Genomic DNA, 19,110 nt, shown 5'->3' with positions numbered 1-19,110 from the left:
GTCCACACAGTTACAGTCCTTGCCCAAAGCCTTTACTTCTTGTAAATGTGCCCTGCTGGACTCGCCGGGCTGTTCCTTCCTCGACGCAAGCACAAGCCGGGCATGAACTCTGTTCATTGGTTGATCGTACAGTTCTTTCAGTACCTTTATGGCTGTGGTGTAAGTGGTCTCATCCTGGATGTTCTCGTAGACTCTCAAGGACACCATAGACAGCAACGCTGGTTATCCTCCTCCAACTCAATGAGCCTTAGGAAGTTTTCAAAGTTCAACAGCCAGAACTTAAAGGCTTTGAAGGCTTTAGCTGACTGTGGGTCGAAGTCAAGTTTTTCTGGCCGAGTCAGACGCTCCATCGCTTTTTTAAAAAGAAATTCTTTTTGCTAATAAAATTGTAGAGCTCGTCGAAAGAACCAAAGACTTGTTGATCCAAACCAAGGCTTTTATTAGCAAAAGACAGGAGCTCTTCACAGGTGGCCGACCAGTCCGGAATGATCCGACCTGGCTAGGGACACAACCCTTTAAGGCCCAGACAGTTGGGGTGGCTAAGCTCTCAGCCAATCGCTGTAAGCACAGTCATTACATACTCTGGATACTGTAACTATATACATTGGTGATAGGTCAGTACTATCACAGTCCTTCAGTATGGAACCAAGTATGTTTGGACCCACTCTCTTGTGTGGGTTTTTTTTTCCTTGGATAGGGTTCTCCTCACTTCAGCTGCAGCTATGCAGGGGGCCCATTCAGGGGGGTCAGCTTTCTTCGGCATCATCAGGTTCTTCTCATCAAACTGTATAGATTTTCAGTCTCTCTGGAAGGGAAGTGTCATTGTCTTTAACTCTCAAGGTTGACAGATGATACTATAGTCTTGATCTTTTGATTTTCTTGCCACATGTGGCTATGTCATATGTGTTGCATAGCTGTCTGTGTATCTTCTTGCATTACCTAAGCTTTGCCTTCCAGATTGCCGTGGCTGATCTTAGTGTCATCCTATCCCCTGTCCTGAAAGCAGCATCATGAGCTCTGAGAAGTGCCCAGACCTCTGCACCCAACCATGGTTTCTAGTTAGCCCAAGTTGCGAAGCACTTGATCTCGGTGACATCCTCAATGTATTTGCTGAGGTAGCCAGTCACTGAGTTTGTGTACCCCTGTGTTCACATGACCATTGTAGGTGGTACCTCCTGAAACAGCTCCAGATGGTGGTGTCAAAGCAGTCTCGTGGTACTGGTGTACTCCCCTCCTCCCACACCCTGGGCCACTGATCTCTCGACAAACTGACCTAGTTTGCTTTGCCAGTGGTCTGTATGCTGGGGTTAGCAGAACATATATGTGATCTGAGTAACCAAGGTGGGGGAGAGGTGCAGCTTTGGTTGCACCAGAGATGATGATGTACACCCAATCCAAGGTTTTTTTTCCTCTGGTGGCAAAGATGATGTGCTGTTAAAACTGTGCAAAGACCGTTTTCAGGTTGGCACGATTGAAGTCACCAGCTCTGTCCCCCTGAATGGCTGCAGCTGAGGTGAGCATAACCCTATCTAAGGGGGAAAAAAAACCCACACAAGAGAGTGGGACCAAACATATCTGGTTGCATACTGAAGGACTGCGCAGACCAATTGACAGAAGTCACCATCACGGTATTCTATCTTTGCTAAGCAGAAGGACTTCACAAGAGGGAAATGAGTGCTCCAATTCTCACTGATACAAAGACACTGTCCTCCTCCTGTAGTCTTACCAGAAACAGCAAGAAAGAAAAATATATTTTTCCTTTATTCTTTCAGCCTGGATTAAATGTCTCGAATCAGAGAGGACTATTCATTTCCCTCCACAGATGCTGTCTGACAAACCCTTGGTTTTACTCCAGATTTCAGTCGATGCAGACTCTTACTCTCCACACAGTACGACATTGTCAGGGGCGATAAGTGGGACTGATAATGGCTTTAGCTTTGAACAGTGATCGTAGATCTTAAATCATTTCTTCTGAATAAAGACTTGAGCTTATAATTTCAGATCTATTGTTTCTTTTGAGATGCTCTACAAGTGTCAGCCGACTTGTAAACACTGGAACAACAGGTGACTTATTTTTACGCAGATCGTGTCCCGAGACTGGACATCGCCTCTTGAGAAAGAGGATTGGGTCCCCGTTTAACATTCCATCTAAATTAGATCAACCGTGCTCCCTTGACGCTCCACGCTTCCCGTTCGAATCACACCGGTGACGGCTCAGTCGAAGAGCAGAGCTGACCTCAGACCAGCCAACGAATCCGGCGCATGCGCAGCGCTCGGTTTCTGGGGCGACCGATGATCTCCCCTGCCGGGGGGGTCAGTCTGAGGCGCGCATGCGCAGCGCTCGGTTTCTCGGGCAACCGATGATCTCCCCCCCGGGGGGGGGGGCAGCCTGAGGTGCGCATGCGCCTGGACTCGCTCTGGGTCGGGCCCTGCTGAAGTGTCGACGGCGAGGCTCCGGGGTTCGGTCCCCTTGCTCCGACGGTAATATTTACCAGCTGCCATTTAATGGATTACGCCGAACTTTCAGCGATAAAACATATTTAACCGGTTGACGGCCGTCCCCGTGAAAGCCTTCTTGGGCTGAACTCTGCTCGGCCTTTGTGAGAGAGGCGGCCGTACAAGCAGCGGTGCCAGGCCAATGGCCACAGCAGATTTAGACACCAGAGGACGGTGCAGGTTTGAGTATGCTGACATTTCTCGCGATCGCTGCCTTAACAAGAAAATCTGGGTGGGCGTCAGAGTCCTGCTCTGGTATCCACCTTCCCACACCCCTCTGCCCCCCACTGCACAGCTCTCTAAAACTCCAACCCATGACATCCCACTGGATCTCGGCCTCGTTTACTCACTCCCTTGGTTCCCCTCTCTTCGCACTGAGACTGGGTATCTCTCTGTCCCGTTCACCGATTGACCTGTGCCACATTTCTTACCTGGCGCCCCACCCTCTTTCCACCCTGACTTAAGTTCATCCCTGGTCGGACCCAAAGAGTAACTTGACGGTAGCAAAGACACAAAAATATTCATCAGTTGTGGTGTCAAAAATAAACTTAATTAAAGACCATTGGAATTTATTGAACGTTGGTTGTGCGGTGATTACAGTGTCACTACAAATCTTAAAATGAGATTTCAAATAGTATAAAGAATTATTAGAAATATGTTTAAATATAGGTCTGCATAGACCTTTGTCAACATTACTTTGGAAATTATCTTTGCATCCTCCCTGATCACAGGAGAGGTACTTGACATTTGAATAGTATCATCTGTAATCCTGTTGTTTGAGAAAGGTAAGAGGGAGAATCGTGGGAATTAATAGACCAATGAGTCTTTCATCACGATTGGTTAGGATTTTTAGGGTCAGGAATTATGAAAATTTAGAGAAGCATTGTTAAAACCCAGCAGCAATAGATATTCACTACGACAAGTAGCTACTTAAACAAAAGTTGTTTTTAATTATCTTTAAACATGAAAACAGAATCACACTTTAACTTATCACTATTGACTTAACCCCCTTCTAATTCTAAGTGCACGTCTCTGTAATGTGTATGTGTAAATTTAAGAAAAGTTCTTTGGTTCACTGTTCAATCTCACTTCTCATTCTTTCAAGTTCACTGGTTGCAGGCAATTCTTATACTGTGCACAGAATTTAACATGTATAAAGTTCACCAGGCTTTGGTGCTCGAAAGGTAAATGTTTACTGCTCAGGAAGGTTCTTGTAGGTTTGTAGGTTCTTGTAGATGTGTTGTTCCAGGATTTCCACAACTGAGGTACCACCATTAGTCACCTCAGTGTCTTGCTGAGGAGGGAGTCACGTGATGGAGTAGTGGCTGGTAGGGGAATACCAGCCCTCTCCAGAAAAGAAGAAATAAAGTGAAGAAAATACAAAGTTCAAGAAATACAAAATATAACAAATAAAAGATAAAGAAAATGGCACCCAAGAAGGAAAAAGTGAAAACAACGGGAAAAAAAAGAAGAAAAGATGCCGGAAGAGAAAGGAGAAGGCCTTAACTGCATGAAGAAACAAGGAGCCATCGTGGAGAAGAGAGCCCGTTCTCCAAGGTTGGTGACGACCCCGCAGAGTCGCGACCCTCCGACTGCTGGACTGCAAAAATGGCTCTCTGAGCCAAACAAAAGTGCGAGGAGTCACGCATGCGCAGTGCACTTACTAAGGAGAACACCGACGGGGGGGGGGGGGGGGGGATTCCGCTGAGGAGCAGGCAAACATTGTGACCAGCTGAGGGATGCCCGACACCAGGGCTCTCAGCTGGAAGAAGAGGAAAGAGACAGGAAAGGGAGTGAAAGGAAAGAAGAGCAGCAGCAGGAGGCCCAACAGATGAGTAGCCCAAAAGAAGAGGACCAACAGCAAGAAGCCAAGCAAGAAGAAGCCCAGCAAAGTGAGACAAGCAACTCACCAAGAAAGTCAGAAGAGACACAGATACAAGGAAGAGAAGAAGAAGAAGACACAAACACAGGTGCAGACACAGAAGAAAAGGAAGAAGACCAAGATCTGCACAGAGAAATAGAAGATAAAACAGATGGACAGAATATAGATAGTTTTTTTTCCAAGAACAAATGAGAGTATTAAAAGAATGGTTGACATTAGAATTTAGTGAAATGAAAAGAAAAATGAAAAGTACAGAAGAAAAAGTGAATAAAATAGAGCTGGTCATGACAGAAATAGGGAAAAGATTAGAAACAATGAGAAACAGCTGTAGAAATGGAAGTGAATGACTTAAGAAAATTGGAAGAAAGTGACAAAAAAGTCACAAGAGTTGTTAGCTCAGCAAATTGATATGATGGAAAATTATAGAAGGCGAAACAACATAAAAATAGTGGGCCTAAAGAAAGATGAAGAAGGCAGAGAGAGATATGAAGGAATTTATAAAAGAATGGATTCCAAAGGTCCTGGGAATGACAGAAATACAGGAAGGAATGGAAATAGAAAGGGCACACAGAACACTAGCTGCGAAACCACAGACACATTAAAAACCAAGATCCGTTTTAGTAAAATTTTTGAGATATACAACAAGAGAAAATATGCTGGAGCGGGGAAGGAATAAAATTAGAGAAGACAAAAAACCATTGGAGTACAAGGGTCAAAAATTTTTTTTTAATTTTTTACCCAGACATAAGTTTTGAACTCTTAAAGAAGAGGAAGGAGTTTAATACAGCAAAATTGATCCTATGGAAAAAAGGTTATAAATTTATGTTAAGAGATCCATCTGTGCTTAAAATATTTAACCCTGGGGAACAAAACAGACTGTTCTAGACCCGGAGGAAGCACGAGAATTTGCAGAACACCTGCAGGACAGAAGGAGAGATGAAGAGATGTAACAAGAATGAAGAACGGCGATAAAATACATATAAAGATGTAAAAATAATGTATATGTGTGAACTAAAGAAGGGAAAGAGAAGGGAAGAAAGGAAGCAAGGGGGGAAAAAAAGAGGGTGAGCTTTGTTAGATGTGTAAAAAAAAAAAAAAAAAATTAAAAAAAAAAGTCTTCTGGGGGGGTGGTGGGAGAGAGTGACCGTCACTGCGAAATCAGTTGACGCTTGCGACCGGGTTCACAATCCAAATGGAGAGGGGAGTTGTGGTTGCCCAGCAAGGGATAAGGGGTAACTCAGAGAGGGAGGGGGAACATTTGGGGCTAAGGGAATATTGGATGGGGAGTTGTTGAAGTATTTTATTTTATTTTTTCGAAACTTTATTTATTAATTTTAACATATGAAGAAAGTAAGTAATTCACGTACAGAAAACATACAAAATAAAGTAATACAAGTACAAAGTGACATAGTTAATACAATACCAATCTCGGCATCTCCCCCTAACAACTAAAAACTAAGACTAAAAAAAAACTATTTTTAACCCCTAAACCCCCCTCCCCACCCCCACAATAAAGAGTGAAGAATTAATACTATTAGTATAATTAAAAAAAAATATATATATCTTTAAAAAAAAGATATATATAAAAAAATATTAATTAAGTATTAATTATTAACCCAAAATTTTTTTATTATATAAGAATATATATGAAAAAAACAAAAACAAAAAGAACTTACGAAAAAAACCCAACTATTAATAAAAAAAATAAAAAAAAGAAAACATATATATAGAAAAATATATAATAAAAAATTTTTTTTTAAAAGAAAAAAAAATGATTAACTCAAACTTATTTAAGTTGTATATAATCAATGAATGGGGTCCACTTTAACTCATAAAAAGACATCTTGTCTAGAAAAAGATATTCTTTCCATAACCAAACAACCTCATCTCTGAATACCACCTATCTAAAGACAATACATTTCTATTCTTCCAAGTAATCGCTATACATTTCTTGGCCACTGCCAGCGCTAAGTAAATAAAAGAGATCTGGTAATTATCTAATTCACTCTTATCATATTATCATATTCCCTAATAAAAATATATCAGTTGAAGTATTTTATGTTTTAAATGTGTTGTCATACATTGAGTTTAAAAAGGGAAAACTGAGAGATGAAAATGGGGAAAAGGCGGATGGTGGTGGTGAGGACACGGAAATGAGGTGTAAACAGGGTATGAGGGCCATATTGAATTATATGACTAAATATCAATGGAATACATAACCAAATTAAATGGAAGAGGCTATTAAATTTACTGAAAAAATGAAAAATTGACATAGCATTTGTGCAGAAAACGCATCTAACTGAAGTGGAACATAATAAATTAAAGAGAGACTGGGTAGGGCACATAGAGGCAGCATCGTATAATTTAAAAGCTAGAGGTGTAGCTATGTAAATTAATAAAAATGTACCAATCAAAATAGAGGAGGAAATAATAGATCCAGCAAGGAGGTATGAAATGAAAAAGTGTCAGATATATTCAGAATTTTGGAATTTGCTCATTATATATGCACCTAATGAAGAGGATCAAAAGTTTATGCAAGATATTTTTTTGAAGATTGTAGATACGCAAGGGAATATATTGATAGGAGGGGATTTTAACCTTCATTTGGATCCAATGTTGGATAAAACTGGACAAAGGGCTAGCAAAAAGAATAAGGTGGCCAAATTTATGGTTAAATCAATGCATGAAATGAAACTTATGGATATATAGAGGGGGAAGCACCCAAGGGAGAAGGAATACTCGTATTATTCGAGTAGGCATAAAACATATGTTTTTGTTGTCGGCCCATATTCAAGGAGAGTTAGGAAAACTGAATATAAAGCTAGATTGTTATCTGATCATTCACCCCTGTTATTAGCAATAGAACTGGAGGACATCCCACCAAGAACATATATATGAAGGTTAAACTCCATGTGACTTAAAAGGCAGGAATTTAGAGAGTATATTGAACGCCAATTTAAAATGTACTTTGAAATAAATATGGAATCAATGAAAGACAAATTTATATTATGGGATACAATGAAAGCCTTCATCAGAGGGCAGATGATAAGTTATGTAACTAAGATGAAGAAGGACTACAATCGGGAAAAAGAACAGTTGGAAAGGAAGATAATAAGTATAGAAAAGGAATGAGCAACAAGGGATGATATAACAAAAAGAAGAGAATTGGCGGACAAAAAATAAAATACGAAACATTACAAACGAATAAGGTGGAGAAGAACATAATGAAAATAAAGCAAAAGTATTATGAACTAGGAGAAAAAACACAAATATTAGCCTGGCAACTTAAAACAGAACAAGCTAAAAGAACTGTATTGGCATCGAGGAAAAAGGACAAACAAATTACATATAATCCAATAGAGATTAATGAGAACTTTAAGGAATTTTATGCACAATTATACCAAACTGAGAACAAAGGGAAAGATGATAAAATAGAAGAGTTTTTATCTGAAATTGAACTGCCGAAATTGCAAGAAGAGGAGCAAAACAAACTGATAAAACCATTTGAAATAGAGTACAGGATGTATTAAAAAAGCTGCCGAACAATAAAATGCCTGGAGAGGATGGATTCCCTATAGAATTCTATAAAACATTTAAAGAGTTATTCATTCCTCCTCTCCTGGAAGTAATGAACCAGATAGAAGAAACACAGAACTTCCCAGATTCATCTAAGACAGCAATAATTACAGTAATACCAAAGATGGAGAAGGATCCACTAACACCAGCATCATATAGACCAATATCGCTATTATAAGATAATAGCGAAATTATTAGCAAACAGATTGGCCGACTGTGTACCAAAAATAGTAAAACAAGATCAAACTGGATTTATTAAGAAAAGACAAACAGCGGATAATATCTGTAAATTTATTAATCTAATTCATTCAGTTCAAGGAAATAAGAAGCCAACAGTGGCTGTTGCTTTAGACACAGAAAAAGCCTTTGACAGGGTAGAATGGAATTATTTATTCAAAGTATTACAGAGGTTCAATCTACCAGAAAAATATATTAATTGGATTAAAGCATTATATAATGGACCATTGGCGAAGGTAACAGTAAGTGGATATGTATCGAACCAATTCAAATTAAGTAGGTCAACTCGGCAGGGATGTCCATTATCTCCCTCACTATTCACTTTAGCAATAGTACCATTGGCATAACTAATAAAAACAGAAAATAAAATAAAGGAGGAGGAGTATAAAATCAGTTTATTTGCAGATGACATCATAGTATACTGAACAGAACCAGAAATATCAATAAAAGAACTACATAAGAAATTGAAGGAATATGGAGAAATATCGAGGTTCAAGATCAACGCAAATAAAAGTGAAGTGATGCCAATGAGTAATGCGGATTATACAGAATTTAAAAAAGAATCACCATTTAAATGGCAAACACAAGCAATCCGATACCTAGGTATTAGGTTAGATAATTAAGCCACTTGTACAAATTAAATTATCAGCCACTAATAAAGAAATTGCAGGAAGACTCAGAACATTGGAAAGAATTACCGCTAATATTGATAGGGAGGGTAAATTGCATTAAAATTAATGTCTTCCCAAGGATACAATACTTTTTCAATTGTTACCAATTCCCTTAACAGAGAAATTCTTTAATGAACTAAAGAGAATAATAAGGAAATTGTTAAGGAAAGGGGGGAAAAACCGAGGATAGCATTAGATAAATTAACAGAGAGGTACAACCATGCTGATTTGCAGTTACCAAACTTTAAAAATTATTATAGAGCAGCACAATTAAGATTTTTATCAGACAAGGGAAAAACCAGATTGGACTAAGATAGAGCTAGATAAAATAAGGGAGAAGGTACCGGAACATATACTTTATAAGTGGGATGAAAAGCTGGTGAAATATAAAAGCTCACCAGTATTGCATCATTTACTCAATATATGGAAGAAGATTCACGTAGAAAGGAAAAAAAAACAAATTACCAAATACCAAAATTATTATTGATGCAAAATCAGCTAATCCCTTTGACAATAGATAACCTTTCCTTTAGAGAATGGGAGAGAAAAGGAATTAAAAGAATAGAAAATTGTTTTTTGGGAAATAATTTATTAACATTTAAACAATTGAAGTACAAATATGGAATAACTCATGGTACAATGTTTGCATACCATCAACTGAAAGCCTACTTAAAGGACAAATTGGGAAACAGACTGAGATTACCAAAAGGAAGCAGCTTTGAATATGTGATTACAGATACAATGATAATTAAAAGATTTATAACAAACATGTACATCAAGCTGCAAGAGAAGGAAAATGATGAAATAAGCTATAAACCCAAACAAAAGTGGGGAAAAAAGATTTAAACATAAAGATAAAAAATGAAATATGGGAAAAGTTATGTTCTGGAACTATGAAGAATATATTAAACACAAGGTTACGCATGATACAATATAATTGGTTACACAGGCTATATATCATGCCCCAAAAGTTAAAAAAATGGGATCCAACATTATCAGATAGATGTTTTCGCTGTAAGAAGGAAATGGAATCAACAGTACATGCAATTTGGGCACGTGAGAAAGTGAAAAAGTATTGGGAAGATCTAAATCAAGTATTAAATAAAATCACAAAAAACAACATACCAAAAAATCCAGAGATCTTTCTTCTAAGTAATATAAGAAGGAAAGAATTAGGCCTCAAACTGGATGAAGCGCAAAAAGGATTTATTATGATAGCCTTAGCTGTAGCAAAAAAATGTATAATGTCAACTTGGAAATCAAAAGAGAGCCTGAGAATACAGTACATGGAAATGAATAAATGTATTCCCTTGGAAAAAATAACATATAATTTAAAAAATAAAGTCACATTATTTAAACAAATTTGGGAGCCATACATGGAACATAACAGAGAGGGGTTGTCTCAGACCTCCACCCCCTAAAATGACAAGAAGACAAAATGACTTGATCCAGTGTGTAAAAGTAGATGACACATTTTTCTTGTTTATTTTCATTGTGTGATGACATTTTTTAATGGTTTTATTGTATTGCATATGTTGAATGTTTATTGGTTTTGGAGGGGGGTGGAAAGGGGGGAAGGGAAGGTAGGGGAAAAAATGGGAGAATATGCCACTGTATATTTAAGAGGGAAATGTTTGTATGTATTTTGGTTATTATGGTTCACAGTGTGAAAAATAAAAAAATTATTTAAAAAAATGTCTTGCCGATGAAATTTGCCATGTTGGGGTTCTCCAGATGATAACCTCTTTCTTTCAGCCTATCACAGAGTTCCTTTCTGTTCCACTTATTCCAAGAGGAACATCAGACAGATAGCACTTCCAGCCATCTGCCACTCTGGAGTTTCTGTTACAGTTCTAACAAGCTTCTCCTGGCTTGTTATACCTTTCTTTGTCACACACAGTCAAAGACTCCCTTCTGTCTGTCTGTCTGTCTATATATCTCTATCTGAGATTCAAACTGCCAGCAGCATGTCCTTCAATCTCTCACACTTGCAAAACCCCTGACCTTCTCCAGCAAATAAAAAGAGTCAGTCTTCTGGTTCATCTGTTGTTTTAGCTAAGCAATAACCTCTGAGTGAGCACTTTGCAGAGAGGTCAAATGCCTTGCAAATAGATCCAAAACAGACAACCTGGCTCTGGTTCTTCCAAGACAATAGTCCAAACATTTAATGACATTATTTCAATTAGCACCTACTTGTGAAATGTGCATAGCATTCTCCATAGTTTTGTAAAGTCACTGAATATGAATTCTTCAGTATTTCAAATATGATCTGTTTTAAATTGAGTGTATATAACCTACTCTAATTTTACCAATTTATCTCCCAAAAACATTCCCAAATATTCCATCACAGTGTGGCCTTGAAGAATGCAGATCTTGCCTCATGAGCCTAATTGAGTTTCAAGGAGGTGACAAAATAAATTGATGAAGGTAGGGTGATAGATGTGGTGTAAATGAATTTTAGTAAGGCTTTTGACAAGGTCCTCCAAGTTAGGGTCAGTCAAAAAGTCAAGGTGTGGGATTGATGCCTGCTTAGATTCAGAATTGGTTTGCTTGCAGAAGGCAGAGAGTAATAGTCGATGGGACATATTCTGCCTGTAAGTCAGTGACCAGTAGAGCTCTACACATCTCACCTCTGGACCCCAGCTCTTTGTGATTTTTTTAAAATAAATGACTTGGATGAAAAAATGGAAGGGTGGATCAGTAAACTTGCAGATGACACAATGGTTGGAAGTGTTGTAGATAACATAGAAGCTAGTTGTCGATTAGAATATGATGTAGACAGGATGGAGAGTTGGCAGAAAAGCCGCAGATAAAGTTCAGTTAGGATAAGTGTGAAGGAATATTACATGGTTGATACAATGCTGGCATTCATTTCAAGAGGAACAGTATATAAGAGCTGGGATGTGATGTTGAGGCTTTATAAGGCACTGGTGAGACCTTGGAGTATTGTGAGCAGTTTTGGGCTGCTTGTTTAAGAAAGGATGTGCTGATGTCAGAGAGGGTTCAGAGGAAGTTCACAAGGATGATTCTGGGAATGAAAGGATTATAAGGAGTGTTTGACATCTCTTGGCCTGTACTCATTGGAATTTGGGAGAATGAGAATTGAAGTTGTGCCCTCTTGTCACAGACTCTCCCACCATGGAAAACAACCTTTATCATGGACTCCATCCATGCCTTTCAACATCATAATTAATCCCCTCCCCTCGTGCTGACAACCCGACTCACCTCCAATGTCCCGGTCTGGCCCTCAGCGCAACCTGACTCACCTGATCACACCCTCGATGCATCCCGACTCACTTCCACACAAGTGTCCCAATTAGGCCCTCGCACGTTGCTTTGAATTCGAACCCTGGTCACTGGCACTGTAATAGCCTTCTGCTAGCTGCTCTGCTAACTGTGCCACTATCATATTTATAACCCTCCCTTCCTCGAACTTAAAGATAAAGCCTTACAAACATACTTAATAACATATTAATAAAAATAAATATTCTTACTAGGCAGGGTTACGGAGACATTTTGGGAGAATCGCCCAGTGGTGAATGGAGTTAAGGGTTATGGGGATAAGGCTGGAAAGGGGTACTGATGGTAGTGATCAGCCATGATCTGTAAAATGGCGGTGCTGGCTTCACAGGCTGAAGGACCTACTCCAGCTCCTATTGTCTATTCAAACACAACTTTATTGAAACTTTGTTCAAACAGTTGCTGAGGGTATGACACAACTGGGGTGCTCCACTGGCTGAATGTTTGCCCCCATTTTCAGCAAGGGGTTGTGTGTTACTTTGGAGACCCTTTTTATAATTTTAAACTTTTATTTAAAACTTTATTTATTTTAAAACAATTTTATTTATTTATTTCCTTGCCATTTTTGCCAGTTGTTTGAGTTGATTGAATGCTGGATGATGGGGATTTTATAATTTTTTGGGGATAATATTTGTTTTGATGATTATTGTGGCTGGGAAAAATGTGAAATTCTGCAAGAGGAGAATTTTCAACATTACTCTGTGTAAAGTTCTGGTTGCTACTCACACCCTGGGAAACAGGTGCTGGCTGTGTACCTTATCTATGCCTCTTGTACTCCTCCATTAAGTCACCTCTCATCCTTCTTTGCTCCAAACCTCCCCCTCTTCCAACCCCCCCCCCCCACCCCCAGCATATTTTCCATCCAGGGAACATCCTGATAAATCTTCTTTGCATCCTCTCCATAGCTTTCACATTCTTCCTGTAATGAGGTGGCCAGATTTGAACACAATATTCTAAATGTGGTCTCAGAGATTTTTGACATTACCTCATGACTACTGAACTTAATCCCCTGATTAACAAAGACCAGTATACCAAAGACCTTAACTATCCTATTAATCTGCGCATCAACTTTGGGAAATCTATGGACTTGGACCCAAAGATCCCTCTGTTCTTCCACATTGTTAAGTATCCTAACATTAACCAGGCACTCTACTTTCATGTTTGACCTTCCAAAATACATCACCCCACACTTATCCAGATTAAACTCCCATCTGCCTTATTTCTGCCCAACTCTGCATCCTGTCTATATCTTGTGTAACCTATGACAATGTTCAGCACCTCCAACCGCTGTATCATCTGCAGCCATTCTGATCCATCCTTTTACGACTTCGTCCAGGCCATTTAAAAAAAAATCTCAGAGCAAGGGACCTAGAACAGATCACTGACCACCAGGTTGAATACTTCCCGTCCACTACAACTCTCTGCTTTCTACAGGCAAGCCACTTCTGAATCCACACAGCCAAGTTTCATGCCTCATGAATTTTTGAATGAGTCGCCTATTGGGGACCTGATCAAATGCCTTACTAAAATCTATATACACCACATCCAGCATCCTACCTTCATCAATTTCTTTAGTTAGCTCCTCAAAAAACTCCATTAGGTTCATGAGATATGACCTTCCCCTCACAGAGCTATGCTGATTATCCCTCAGAAGACTGTACTTCTCTCAATGCTCATAAATACTGACCTTAAGAATCTTTTCCACTGATGTAAGACCCACTGATCTATAATTGCCAAAATTCTCCCTATTATCTTTTTTAAACAAGGGGACCACATTTGCCTTTCTCCAATCGTTCGGCACCTCTCCTGTGACCAAGGTTCACTGCCAACTGCCCAGCAATCACTTCCCTCCCTTTCCATAGCAGCAAGTCTCTGGTCCCAGGAACATATCAGTCCTAATGTTTTTAAGAAGATCCAACACTTCCTCTATCTCAATTTTAACATTGTCCAGTACATAAGCTTGTTCATTTCTTACCTCACCTTGACCAAGGTCCTTATTTCTGGTGAATACTGAAGCAAAGTATTTATTTAGGACCTCCCCAACCTCCAGGCCAGGTTGCCTTCTTTATCCTTAAGTGGCCTTACCTTCACTCTTGTTATCCTTTTGTTCTTGTATACATAGAACACCTTGAGGTTTTCCTTAATCCTACTTACCAACACCTTCAGTTGCTCCCTTCTAGCTTTTTTAAGCCCTTCCTTAAGTTCCTTCCTAGTTACCATATAATTCTCATGAGTCCTTTTTATTTTTGCTTCCTAAATCTAATGTATGCTTCCTTCTTCCTCCTAATTAGCTGCCTTACTGGTTTTGTCAACCATGGTTCCCTTTTCCTATCATCTTTTCGCTGATTCAGTAGGACAAACCTATCCAAAACCCTGCGCAAATGGTTCATAAACACCCTCCTCATTACATCTGTGCTTTGTCCTGAGAACATCTGTTCCCAATTTATTCTCACTAGTTCCTGCCTCATCCCATCATTATTAGCCTTTCCCCAATTAAACACTTTACCATTTTATCTGCTTCTATCCTTGTCCAAAGTTATGCTAAAGCTCAGAGTTGTTCCGTCACCAAAATGCGACCCCACTGAAGGGTCTGCCATCTAACCAGGTTTATTACCCAGAACTAGATCCAATATGACCTCCCCTCTAGTTGGCTGATCCTTCTTGGACACACCTGACAAATTCTGCACCATGTGTCCCTCTTAAAGGTAAGGAAGTCCATCAATATTGAAGTCTCCCGTAACAACAACCCTGTTATTTCTGCACCTTTCCAAAATCTGCCTACTTATCTGTTCCTCAGTGTCCCAAGGGCAATCTGGGGGCCTATAGAGGACTCCCAATACAGTAATTGCTCCCTTCCTATTTCTGACCTCCACCCAAACCGACTCAGTGGACACTCCCTCCACAGCATCCTCCCTTTCTGCAGCTGTGATACTATCCTGGACCAGTAATGCTACTTCCTCCCCCTCTTTTTAACTCACTTCAATCCCTTTTAAAATATCTACCCCAGTACCTGCATTAGCCAATCCTGTCCTTGCATCAGGCATGTCTCTATAATGGCCACATCGTAATTCCACTTACTGATTCATGCTCTAAATACATCTCCTTTATTCTTGATACTTTCATTGAAATTGACACATTTAAAACCCTCCAACTGACTATATTTTTACTTCCTTCCCTGTCTGTCCTTCCTCACAAACCCATAACACATTGCATCATCGTTTCCACCTTCTGCTCCATTCCCTGCCCTCACATTCTGGTTCCCACCCCCTGCCAAGCTAGTTTAAACTCTCCCCAATGGCTCTAGCAAACCTGCCCACCAGGAAATTGGTTCCGCTCCAGTTTAATTGTAGCCTGTCCTTTTTGTACAGGTCAGAACTTCCCCAGAAGACATCCCAATGATGCATAAATCTGAACCCACCCCCCAACACTTCAGCCACAACTTCGTATTCCTAACTTCACTGGCGTGTGGCACAGGCAGTAATTCCCAGATTACCATCTGTGAGGTCCTACTTTTCTGCTTCCTAACTCCCTAAGTTCCACCTTCAGGACCTCGACCCTACTCCACACTTGGACCACGACATCTGTCTGCTCACTCTCCCATTTGCGAATGGTGTGGACTCAACCTGAAATGACACTGGAATGCAACATACCATCCAAAAAAATGGCAGTGCTGCTGGAGCTGGTGTAACGGCAGAACTGTCGTTGGTGCAGACCCACTGGGAGTGACAGTACTCCCCCGTGGGGTCCAACTGCCCAGTTTGACTACTGACAGCTCCAGAAAAGGCTTAAAATGGCCTGTTAAAGGGACCGATGGTTAATTTAAAATTCTGTCACCTTGGGATCTGGGGCCAAGATGGTGGTACCCATGGTGGCCAGTAACCATGAAGGGTTGCAGACTCTGGGAAAGTAGAGGACTGGTCCCGGGTACCAAAAATGGCGAGACCACCCCCACTTTTTGAGAAGGAGAAACAGAGGAGACTCACAGGATGGTGACCTTGGCGCTGGACCAGTGAGGTGCTCTGAGGCTGAAGAAAACATAGGCGGTGAGCGAGCTGTTGGTGACTTGAGGCGAGGAACCAATACAGGCTGGAGGCAGCTAGAGACTGCAATCAAGTGACTTGTGCCAGGCTGCAGACTTCTTAAGACTGGCTATCCTTTTTTCTCAGATACTTGATTATTGATCCAGCAATTTTTTTACTCTCATCCATTTATCCTTTAAAGTTATAGAGGTTTCCTTCATTGATGGCAGCTGTTTATTTCAAATTGATGAATTACCACAGGAAAAAAAAATCTTTCTGAAATTAAAATCAATTTTCAATTTTTCAGGCTTCGGTGACAATACATATAGTCCTGCAGTGTTTTTTCATTAGGTTTTAAAGCTTTTCACTGTCAGTAAATGTGATAATAAATAAGATTATATTGAGTTAATGGAAAGAATTTTAAGTCAACATATGTATGGAGTTACATAATAGGTTGGCTAAGTTTCAAAAATTTTGTGCGACAACTTGCACCTTTCAACAGGGTTTGAAATGTTTGCAGTGGACTTGTGCCAAGTGGTATATATAATTTCACTTTACTCAAGACACGCAACTCATTCAGTGATGGAAATACTCAGTGGGTCAGGTGACATTTGTGAATAGAAAAGCAGAGTTAGTGTTTCTTGTCAGTGACTTTCATCTTGTTCTGCGAAAGAAATAGAGGCAGAAACTTTTTTTTGAGGGGCTATTTGTTTCCCATCCTGGGTTATAACTGATAACTTGAATAGGAGCTTGGTGCATCTGGCTGTACATTCCCGCGCTCCCCGTCCACTCGCTGGAGCCTTGGTTCCCATACTCCCCGTCCGCTCGCCGGGACCCTGGTTCCCATACTCCCTGCCCACTCGCTGGGGCCCTGGTTCCCACGCTCCCCATCCACTAGCTGGGGCACTGGTTCCCACGCTCATATTTTGCAGTCACTGATAAATTTTGGAAATGTAGACAGCAACAGGAACAGAAATATGCTGATATTAGATAATCTCTTTTCAGTCTCCATGGATAACCCTTCCCCTCCCAACCCTGTTACTCTTTGAAAGATTTTGCCTCATGTTGAGAGAGCACAAGGATCTTCAATGAAATGTTCCACCTGAGAAATGTTATCGCCAATAATGCAATATTCCCTAAATACTGAAATGGAGTGTCATATGATAGATTTGTACTCAAGTATTTGAAAAGTGATATCTTCTATCCCCTAAATACAGCACAGTTTGCCATTAATATTTACAGCACAAATTATACAATATTTTACAGTATTAAATATCATTCCAAACATGTCTAATTCTCTTTCCCTTTGTAAACCTCCATTCCAGTGGTTCTCAAGCTTTTTCTTTCCACTCACGTACCTCTTTAAGTATTCCTTATGCCATTGGTGCTCTATGATTAGTAAGGGATTGCTTACGATGGTATGTGAGTGGGAAGGGGAAGTTGAGAATCACTGCTCTAGACCCAATTGTTACTAAGATATTTTGCTTGAGAAAATTTGTCATTGGCCCATTTCCTTTGGAGTTATGAAACCGTGCACAAAACATATCAATTAGGTATGCTTAAAACAGTGGTTTTCAAACATTTTCTTTGCATCCACATACCACCTTAAGCAATCCTTTATTAATCACAGACCATCTATGACATAGGGAATATTTAAAGTGGGATGTGAGTGGAAAGAAAAAGGTTGAGAACCACTGCTCTATTCCCTCAAGATTTCTGAATCCTGGATTTGCAACTCGTATTGTCGGAGTTTTCATCCAGATAATAGATTCAGTTTGTGAAGATTAACAACCCTGGCAACTATCTCTCTGAGACTCCACTGTTTCAACATGTCAGTCTAGAACATTTAAGCTATTTAGTCAATGTATGCATGTTGCAAAGCAGATGAGGAAACTTGAGAAATCAGTTGAGAGGTTGAACTTATAGACAAGGTACTAGAATGTTCTTTAGTATGAAAAGTTTGACATCCACCTTACTTCAATGGACAAGCAGCAATGTAGAATCTTAAGGGGACAATAGGGAGCTATACTAGTTCATGGTGACTGGCACACTTTGGAAGAATTATTGATCCTGCTTTTTGGTCCCTGATATTTTTCCAAAATGTTATCGGAATTGGACAAAATAATCTAACAGAGTTTAAAAAAAAATCATGAAGGATTAGCAAATTTGACAACTGAAAGCACTAATTTAGTGAGTGAGAGACATGGTGGATTTGTAGTTTTTAATGTTGTTGTGCTGCTCATATTTGTACCTGCTCATTTGCATAAGCTTGTATCTGCTTGTTCTAAATTCATCTCAGTGGGGAAAAATAGGTGGAGTCTCTGATTTTAGTTTTACCAAGAAAAAGAATATTAAAGACAAACTGAACCCTCTCCTCTCTTCTTTTTTTTTCTTTTCTTTGGCTTGGCTTTGCGGACGAAGATTTATGGAGGGGGTAAAAGTCCACGTCAGCTGCAGGCTCGTTTGTGGCTGACAAGTCCGATGCGGGACAGGCAGACACGGTTGTAGCGGCTGCAGGGGAAAAATGGTTGGTTGGGGTTGGGTGTTGGGTTTTTCCTCCTTTGCCTTTTGTCAGTGAGGTGGGCTCTGCGGTCTTCTTCAAAGGAGGTTGCTGCCCGCCAAACTGTGAGGCGCCAAGATGCACGGTTTGAGGCGATATCAGCCCACTGGCGGTGGTCAATGTGGCAGGCACCAAGAGATTTCTTTAGGCAGTCCTTGTACCATTTCTTTGGTGCACCTCTGTCACGGTGGCCAGTGGAGAGCTCGCCATATAACACGATCTTGGGAAGGCAATGGTCCTCCATTCTGGAGACTCTCTTAGTTTTTAACTAAATACCTTGACTGTGTTTGAAGGAGCTATTGTTGTTAATTATTAGGTCTTAAGGGCATAAAACCATCACTTTTTGTCCTATTTAATCTCCTAAATCCA

General features: G+C 40.0%; 1 protein-coding gene across 4 annotated transcripts in view; it reads left to right on the top strand.

Moving 5' to 3' along the window:
* The first annotated feature begins 2,387 nt into the window (after positions 1-2,387).
* The window catches only part of zfyve16 (zinc finger, FYVE domain containing 16), a 125,746-nt gene continuing 109,023 nt past the window's right edge, over positions 2,388-19,110 (top strand). For 3 of the 4 annotated variants that reach the window (XM_069936541.1, XM_069936530.1, XM_069936515.1), the window contains exon 1: positions 2,388-2,481. The gene's annotated coding sequence lies outside the window, so the exon portion shown is untranslated. Of the gene's footprint in view, positions 2,482-2,503; positions 2,677-19,110 lie in introns of those variants that run through there. The other variant, XM_069936524.1, reaches the window with a different exon arrangement.

Source organism: Narcine bancroftii, chromosome 1 (genome assembly GCF_036971445.1).
Source record: "Narcine bancroftii isolate sNarBan1 chromosome 1, sNarBan1.hap1, whole genome shotgun sequence".
NCBI lineage: Eukaryota > Metazoa > Chordata > Chondrichthyes > Torpediniformes > Narcinidae > Narcine > Narcine bancroftii.
Note: the sequence above shows the minus strand (reverse complement) of the source record. Positions and strands in the feature narration are given on the sequence as shown.